Here is an 8,828-nt window from a genome sequence, read left to right on the forward strand (position 1 = left end):
TGGGTGCGATGAGTGATGCATGTGAATCACTGACAACCTGTTTGGTGCTTTTTGTGTCTGTATGTGAGAGTATTGCCTCCAGTGCCAATGTGTAATTACATCTCTCACATACTGTATTTGTTTGTTTGAGAAATAAGTGGCTGTCAGTGCACATAAGGCAATTGTTACATTGTCTCAGGGTGCCCATGTTCACCAAGCTGGACGCAGAGATAGCAGAAAAGTGCCCATCCATGGTTGCAGGTCCTAACATGCACTTGAAAGAAGAGGAGTGGAGGGTGTTTGTAACCGAATGAAGGAAAGGTGCTTACGTGGTGTAATCTGCAGGTAACCTAACCAGTGATACTGCCCAGCACAAAATCAGATACTCTCTGAGCAGCAATAGTGCTTGGTGCTATAATAAGGTAACTACCACTTCCAGCCAATAAAACACTGACTTGAAAGAATCTCTAGTGTGTTTCCCCAGGCTACCACCCAGTGCCTTTAGATAGAACATCTACTGACCTCTTGTAAAAACGCAGAAAAGTGATTGCTAGAGTGTACAAATATACTACTTTAACCAACAGATAGCTACATAATGAATTCAGAGAAAGTCAATCAGTAAAACAGACAATGAAAGACAGAATGCAATTTTTTTCAAAATACGCACAAAGAAAGGCAAAGAAATAAATAAAGACATAAACAACAGGACAGAAGGGGAGGAGGTTATAACACTCAATTTACAGTAAGCATGTGCAACTTAAACTCAACAAGTTTAAAAAGCAGATCAAGGAATGGAAGGCTAGATGGAAAAATAAGGGTTCAGGCACCTAGGCAGCAAGACATTTCCCTTTGGTACATTTGGTTTGGGACATATGGCTGAAATGACATTCAGTTACAGAGAAATAAGGCTGTTGGTAACTCCATGCAATTGGTTATTAAAGCTGTGGACATGGCAGTGTGTGCTTCTCTTTGCCCACAGGGACTTAACTCTGTCTGTACCAATTTATTTTGGAAGATGATATGACAAACTGTAAATAGGAAAACAATTAATGGACATCAAGTTCTCCAGCATGTACCCATATAAATAATATTATAAAGGAAACAAGAAAAAAAGAAAAAAATCAGATACTGGCCACCACACTGAACAGCTTCAAAACTTTTATTTCAAAACACAGTTAAAAACATAGGAATAACACAGGAATGAGTGCTTTTAGGTAGAGTATCTACAGTTCTTTTTTGGTTTGGCTTTGCTGGTGTGTTTGAAGACTCCACACATTATGGCAGAAAAGCAGGATGTTGGAGAGGAACTGGGTCACAGTTCTCATGGTACATATACAATCTGGACAGAGAGAATAAGAAGAAATGTGACAACTGCAAGTAATCCTTTACTTGCTTTGGACTTACATATACTGTCTGATAAACATGTGGTGGGTGATTCTGCTCAAAAAGAAAGAGTGGCCTTTACTGACTTAGTAAATACCTTACATAATAAATTTATGAAATTAAAGTGTCTACAGTGGCAAAGACATCATTTGGAGGCCTATTTGAAGTATGGCATAGTTCCAAGAGGCCTTCGTGTACTGTACATGCCTTCGCAGAGTGAGTACTATCCAGAACTTTTAGCCAAGTGGCAGAGTTTAAATTTAGAGACTAGTTTCTCATATATGTGTTTATTGCTAGACTTTCATGCTCCACAAGAGATATTTTGGTGAAAGAAATTGACACTTTACAAAAAGATTTAGAGCTGGAATATGTTGATGAATTTTACATGAATAAACTGGAAGAGATGCATTGTTTGGTATCTACCTTAGACAATAAATTGCAGCAAACAAAAACTAAGAAACTGATGAGTGACTATCATGATTTTAAACAGGGCAACATTTTTATGTGGCCTAAAGAGAAACCAGTCCAGCCTGAAGCATTTACTTCTTCAGTAAAAAAAAAATCACTGAAAACACCTACCCACCAGGGCAGGCACCCTCATTCTCATGTATGTAGTCATAATGTTTCCATGACTACAAGGGAGGAGTTGAACAGTACGCAGTTCAGGTCCACCATTCAGTGTCCAACTGCAGCACCAGTAGAGATGACACAAAGGTGGATGGATGACCCTGCTTGAAGGGAGGAGACCAACATGGCAACCCACAAATTGATTAGTTGACCAGGACAGGAGTCAATTGCTGGCACCATGGGAGGACAACCTTTGACTTCTAGCATGGAGAATGAATCGGCATGGCTAGGAGCATGGCTGAAAGTTTTTGAGATGGGAATGGGTTCTTTTCCATCACTGCGTGTACCAGTCAATAAGTAGGGTGAGTGGAGACAGAGCCATATGAATCAGAGAGAGGCAAAGAAGCAGCGAATATCCACTTAACTGGTGATTCTAATTGTATTGTTTATAATATATCTGACTACTTTTTGTCTGCAGGTGAACAATATGTTCTTAACAAAGGCTTAACATTTGTACCGAGTACAGGAACAATATATTCTCAGGTTATTCTTGACTTGATGTTATATGGTAGGAATGTATCACTTAAAAATGTATATGGTAATTCAAACCTGCCACAGAACAAGGCGTTGAGACAGTCCAGCACTTTTACTCCACCTACTAACACTACTGTTAACACTTTTTTGAGACTATGTGAATTGGATGTAAAGCACTACCTAGAAGATAAGGGCAACAGTAAGTTTTTTAACCTGCCCATTTTACAGAGGCAAGCATTGAATTCATTAAAAAATAATGCAGATATTGTGATAAAACCAGCGGATAATGAGAGAGTTGTAGTAATGAATAAGAGTTTCTATCAGAGAAAAATCTTACAACTGCTATAGGATGAACACACTTTTATATGTATATCCCCTATAATGGTTAGTCATACAGCTGACAAGGTAAAGCAAAGATTTATAGAATTAAAACAATTAGGGCTAATGTCAGAGGACTTATACACATTTTTATGGATAGAACATCTAATGGTGCCTATATTCAAGGCACTACCTAAGATACATAAAGATACGGTTGACCCCCCACTGAGACCTATCGTCTCAAGCAGGGGTTGGGTCACAGAGAATGTATCCATTTGGATAAAATGTACATTGAAAAAAGTTTTAGATAAATGTCCCAGTATACTAAGGGATGCAGGACACTTCTGAACATTGTTGCATAAGTGTATTACGCAGAATGAAGGACAGAATTATATTATGGTTACACTAGATGCAAATAATTTGTTTACTGTCATTAGCAACACCTATGGCATATCAGCCATAGAACACATACTATCACAAGTAGCTAACTTTGAGCTTGATAACATTAGACTAAGTGAGCTGCTTAAAATAGTGTTAGAAAATAACATATTAATGTGTCAAGATGCATATTATCACCAGAAACAGGGGGTGGCTATGGGCAGCCCCTGTGCTAACACTTACGCAAACTTAGTGTTGGCTTACTGGGAGAACAAAGTTATATATGGAGGGCAACATCCATGGAAGAACAAGTTAATTTTCTATGTGCATTTTGTGGATGATGTTTCTTTGGTAAGGGGGGGGGTGTGGATTTACAAAAGTTTGTTGAATATTTGGAATCTACAACCACTTTCATACAGTATTCCAGTAGAGCTTTGAATTTTTTGGATGTAAAATTGCTGAGGGATGAGAATGCATTTTTGGACATAACCTTATGCAGAAAAAAACTGTTTGAAAAATAGCATACTATCTTATGACAGCATGCATCCAAGATATACGTTCAATGGTATAATAAGAGGGAAGGTTGATAGAATTTCAAGTATATGTACGCAGGATACACATTTTGAACAAGAAATAGACAAGTTAGAGAGTAACCTCTGTCAAAGGGGATACAATGAAAATAGAGTTAAAGATGGTATTACTAAGAGTAAACAATACAGAAGTAATAGGTCTAGGCTTTGGTTCTCCCATAGACACCAGATACCTGTTCAGTCTAGAGCCTCACAGATGGATAATGTGAGACTAATGTTAACATATAGTAATAACATAGGGGGGATATGTGATATAATAAAACAGAATTGGAATGTTTTGCTGACAATTGAAAAAATAGCCAAGGTAGGGGAGAAAAATTGGCTTTAGAAGATATAAAAATACTAAGGCTTTATTATGTCATGAAGGGAAGGTAGAAAAAAGCAGGAACAATTTTACATACATGCTGACATCAACGGCAGGGGCCTTCCCTCCATCAACTGCCAGGTTGTGTGCGATGCCCAGGGCATTATAATGAATGTGTGTGCTGGCTGCCCTGGAAATTATCACAGTTCCCATATCTGGCATCTGATGCAGCTGTACCAGAGATTTGCCAATGGGGACATCCCCTATTGTCACCTTGTGGGGGACGTTTGTTACACACTGGAGCAGTGGCTGATGACACCCATCAGAAATGCACACACACCTGAACAAGAATGCCATAATGAGGCACACACACAGACCAGACATATAATAGAGCGTGTGTTTGGGATGCTCAAGTCACGATTCTGGTGTCTGGACACATCCGGTGGAGCCTTGCAGTACTCACCAGCTACATGTACTCAAATTGTTATGGTATGTGCCATGCTACACAATATGATCCTGTGGAAACAGCTGCAGTGGGAACAGCACAGGGCAGGGCCACCCAGCCCCCCACCAATTCCAAGGCCTGCACAGGCACAGAGTGACTCAGAAGAGGAACAACCTGAGCCTGCCCCAGTAGGCAGATCGAGGCATGCCCAGTATGCCCTGGCCTTGGCAAAGAGGCAACGCATAGCACCTACACTGACACAGTAGGGACCCAGGGGAATGACACCTCTCTCTGACATGCACATACAGTAAAAGGAATGCCAAACATAACACTACCTGTGCTCAACCATGTATAGGGAGTGTACTATGTGCATCCGACATAGGCAGCCCTCCAGCACCATCCTCAATCCTGGCACACCCACAAAGTAAGTCAATCAACCTACCAATTGCTACATGGAGTAGAATGTGTTGTTACCTATATCTATGGTATGGATGTGAGCATGCAAGGAATTGGGTGGCTGAATGTTATGGCAGCAGATAGTAGACACCCACAATTGTACCATGACATCTGTAACACATACTGGAGTCACCATAGTAGCCAGTACTATACAGGGTGACAAAACCCACTACAGGAAATGTGCTGGGTGACGTGTGTCCATATGATTCACACATGGCAGTGAGGGAGGTTCACATACCCAATAACAGTCACATCCAGCAGGACAGGTGTAGACAAACCCAAACAGAGCCTGTAGTATGGCCTCTGAATGATGCCTATGGGTAACCTCCCCCCCAGGCCTACACAGACAGACTACAGCAGGTCAGGCAGTGGGATGTTAGTTCTGAAGGGTAGGAAGTCAGACACTAATATATAGGGCAACCAAAGCTAAGACCTGTAGTACATTGATATGCCTCTAATCAGTATGATAGGTTAGAATACAGAATGAAATGGAGTACCTGACATAACAGTACAGGTATAACAAATGTGTGCAAGTGCCAGGTGTGCCCCCTATCCCATGTAGACATATAAAAACAGTAAGGTGTGCCTCCACCCAATCATGTGTAGAAATGGTCAGGTTTGCCCCCCAATCCTGTGTAGAAATGTAGTAACAGTCAGGTGTGCCCCCAATCCTGCGTAGAAATGTAGAAACAGTCAGGTGTGTCCCCCCACTATCTTTGTAGAAATGTAGTAAAAGTCAGGTGTGCCCCCCAATCTGGTGTAGAAATGTAGAAACAGTCAGGTGGGTCCCCCCAAAATCATATCCAGAAATGTAGTAACAGTCAGGTGTGCCCCCCCCCACACATGCCTATGTAGACATGTGGAAACAGACAAGTCTGCTTCTTCCCTCAATACAGTGTAGAAATGTAGTGACACTCAGGTGTGCCCCCTCAAATTCTGTGTAGAAATTTAGTAATATGTATGAGTAGGTATAATATCAGTTGAGCACAGATGTCCAGAGGTGGGCAAGATAGCAGGATAGGTTGAAGTATTTGCACAATATGCAGGTCTGTGTGTGTTAGGATGGTGTGTGTTTCATAATGTGTGAGAGTGGTCAGTATGTATGCATGTTGAGGTAAGACCTGGTGGCCATTGCCCACTACTGCTGATGACAGGGACAAGCCCTCATGACTGCAGTGCCAAAGACAATCCCCACCAGTATAACACATGCTAGCAGTAAGCAATTGTAAATGGACGGTGGTAATATGTGTCACCATCTGAAAGACTGACATGGCATGGCTGTTGGGCTATATATGCAAGCAGTACACAGGGGAAAGTACCCAGCCATACAGTATATATTGTGTCACTGTGAAATGGAGACACCCTTGGATTTGTACATATAGGTATGCATCACAGTGACTGGACCTGTAGTAGGGGATACCGGAGATGTCTGCCTGAACACTTGCAGCTCACAAAGGAGGTAGGACTGATGTATTGGGAATCAGCTGATGTACCTGCACATGCCAGCATAATTGTAATGCCCCATGCATATCTGAGTGTCAGATGCAAGTAGTGTCCATAGAACACATGCACCCAGCCATGCAAACACCACCCACAGGCACCTCTCTGGCAATATCCCTGCTGTGGAGAATGGGTACAGTAAGACCCCACCTGTATATGACAACAGCGGAAGACTGCAGCATGCAGTGCAGGTGTCCCATGCAGGTGTGTCCCTAGCTGTAGGTAGCACCCTGCCAGCATCCATACCACCTGATCAGGACTGATAGAAAGTATTAGCATGAACAACTATCACACCTACCCTGTCACCCCAGGGGAATATACTGTATGGTGGTCTGGGACTGTAGGACTGACAGAATGCAACGGCCTGCCACATCTGGCCTGCACCAACACCTTATCCCCCACAGGTGCGTGTCAAAGGCCCATGTCTCACACGTACAGCCAATGCATGTTATGTCACAGACACCCAAATAACAACATAACACACTCCACATAAGCCATATGCAAGGACATGTGGAGAAACCATAGTAACATGTTCACCATGTCTCACTGCATGAACTGTGAACCAACACTAACACACACCTGTGATGTGGTGATACCCTTAGGGAAAGTATCAGAGAATGTATGCATAATGCATGGAAGAGTTTAGAATAACAGAGGGGGGGTGTGGGTGCATGGGCAGCATGGAATGTGCAGGGTCCGACACCAAGATGTGTACACACACTATCTCTGGCTGCAAATACATAAATGGGCGGCTGCACATGTGCCTCTACACCACAACAGGGTAAATGTCCTGACCCATGGCCCCTGCCTCTGGCTAACCTGTTTAAATCTGTACAACTGTGAGGCACTGCCACAGCAAGATAAGGCCATACTGTCAAGTTGATGGGTGGACAAGTATGGGATCCTCTGCCAGCACTGTACCAAGGTGCTGAACGGGATACACAAACCCAGCACAAAGTGTCTGCAGCTCCCCCACCAGAATAGCATAAATTACCATAAATATGTAGGTGTCTGCCCACAATCCCTGACACAGCTGCAGTCATCCTTGTCCCCCAAGTCATCACTGTCAGTACAAATGTCCACCTGACAGTACATGAGGACAGAAAACAACACTGTGTATAACAGTACACATGTCTGAATATCTCAGCTAACAGCAGTACCATGCAGCTGAAGTAGAACAGAAACAATCACCTACAGTACACACTATCCCCTGCACAGTTTGTCCTCATATTGCCAAATGATCAACTGATACCCTGCAGAAAAAGTATGCTACCTAAAGGTGTACAACACAAAGGGCTGCACTGCAGTACAAACTACCTGGAATCGATCCACACAGTCAATACAGAAGGGCATACTTGACATGCTCACACACTTAAACAAATGAAGGTTATGTCTGCAAATAACAGTGGACCAGACATATCTGGCAGTTGCAGATGTTAGTGCAGACACTCCTCAGTATGCAGCACTCAGGCTTTGCACACACACACTGGATAGGAATACAGGCATATATCCAAGGACAACACACTAAAATAAGCCAAAAGTAGACATACACAGATGTGTGGAAGAGTGACTGTCACAAGGGGCCATCCATTATGAGGCCTGTCTCACCCAGCACACAGTCAAATGGCTACAACCACATGAGGTTCAGACGTCACTCACTATAGACCTTAGCTACTGGTATTTGTCAGCATTACGGACTATGTGGTGTAAGTGCTAGCTGCGCAAATTGAATGTACAAGGAAGTAGTCATCTAGCAGCTGTATACACATACCTATGGAATATAACACTGCGTGTGCCTGCAAGTGGTGTGTCAACTTCTAGCTGAATGAGTTATGGCCCATGCACACATACTGTCCCCCCATAGCCATACTATGACATGCCTGCTGAGGTCATCCACTTTGATATACACCCTTGTGAAAAGTGTAGGACAATAATCTCCATGGGATTTCCTATAACTGTGTACTGCTGTAGTGTGATGAAGCAGTTAGGTAGGAGATCTAATCCCAGAAATAGCAAGTGTGTGTGTGTGTGTGTGTGTGTGTGTGTGTGTGTGTGTGTGTGTGTGTGTGTGTGTGTATGGGTGTGTGTGTGCGTGTCACCATCTGTGTTAAGAGCATGGTGCATCCTATAACTGCGTACTGCTGTAGTGTAATAAACTAGTTAGGTAGGAATTCTAATTCCAGACATGGCAACTGTGTGTGTGTGTGTGTGTCACCATTAGGCTAGTCACACTCACTACAATACAAATGCCCTTCTTTGACAAGGCTGCTGATGTCATACACTGTGAAATACACCTTTTGGAAAGCTGTAGCCCAGTAATCTCCGTGGCATGTCCTATAACTGTGTACTTCTGTAGTGTGATAAACTAGTTAAG

This window comes from Protopterus annectens, chromosome 1.part1 (assembly GCF_019279795.1).
Source record: "Protopterus annectens isolate FY-2018-M chromosome 1.part1, PAN1.0, whole genome shotgun sequence".
NCBI classification, from domain to species: domain Eukaryota; kingdom Metazoa; phylum Chordata; order Ceratodontiformes; family Protopteridae; genus Protopterus; species Protopterus annectens.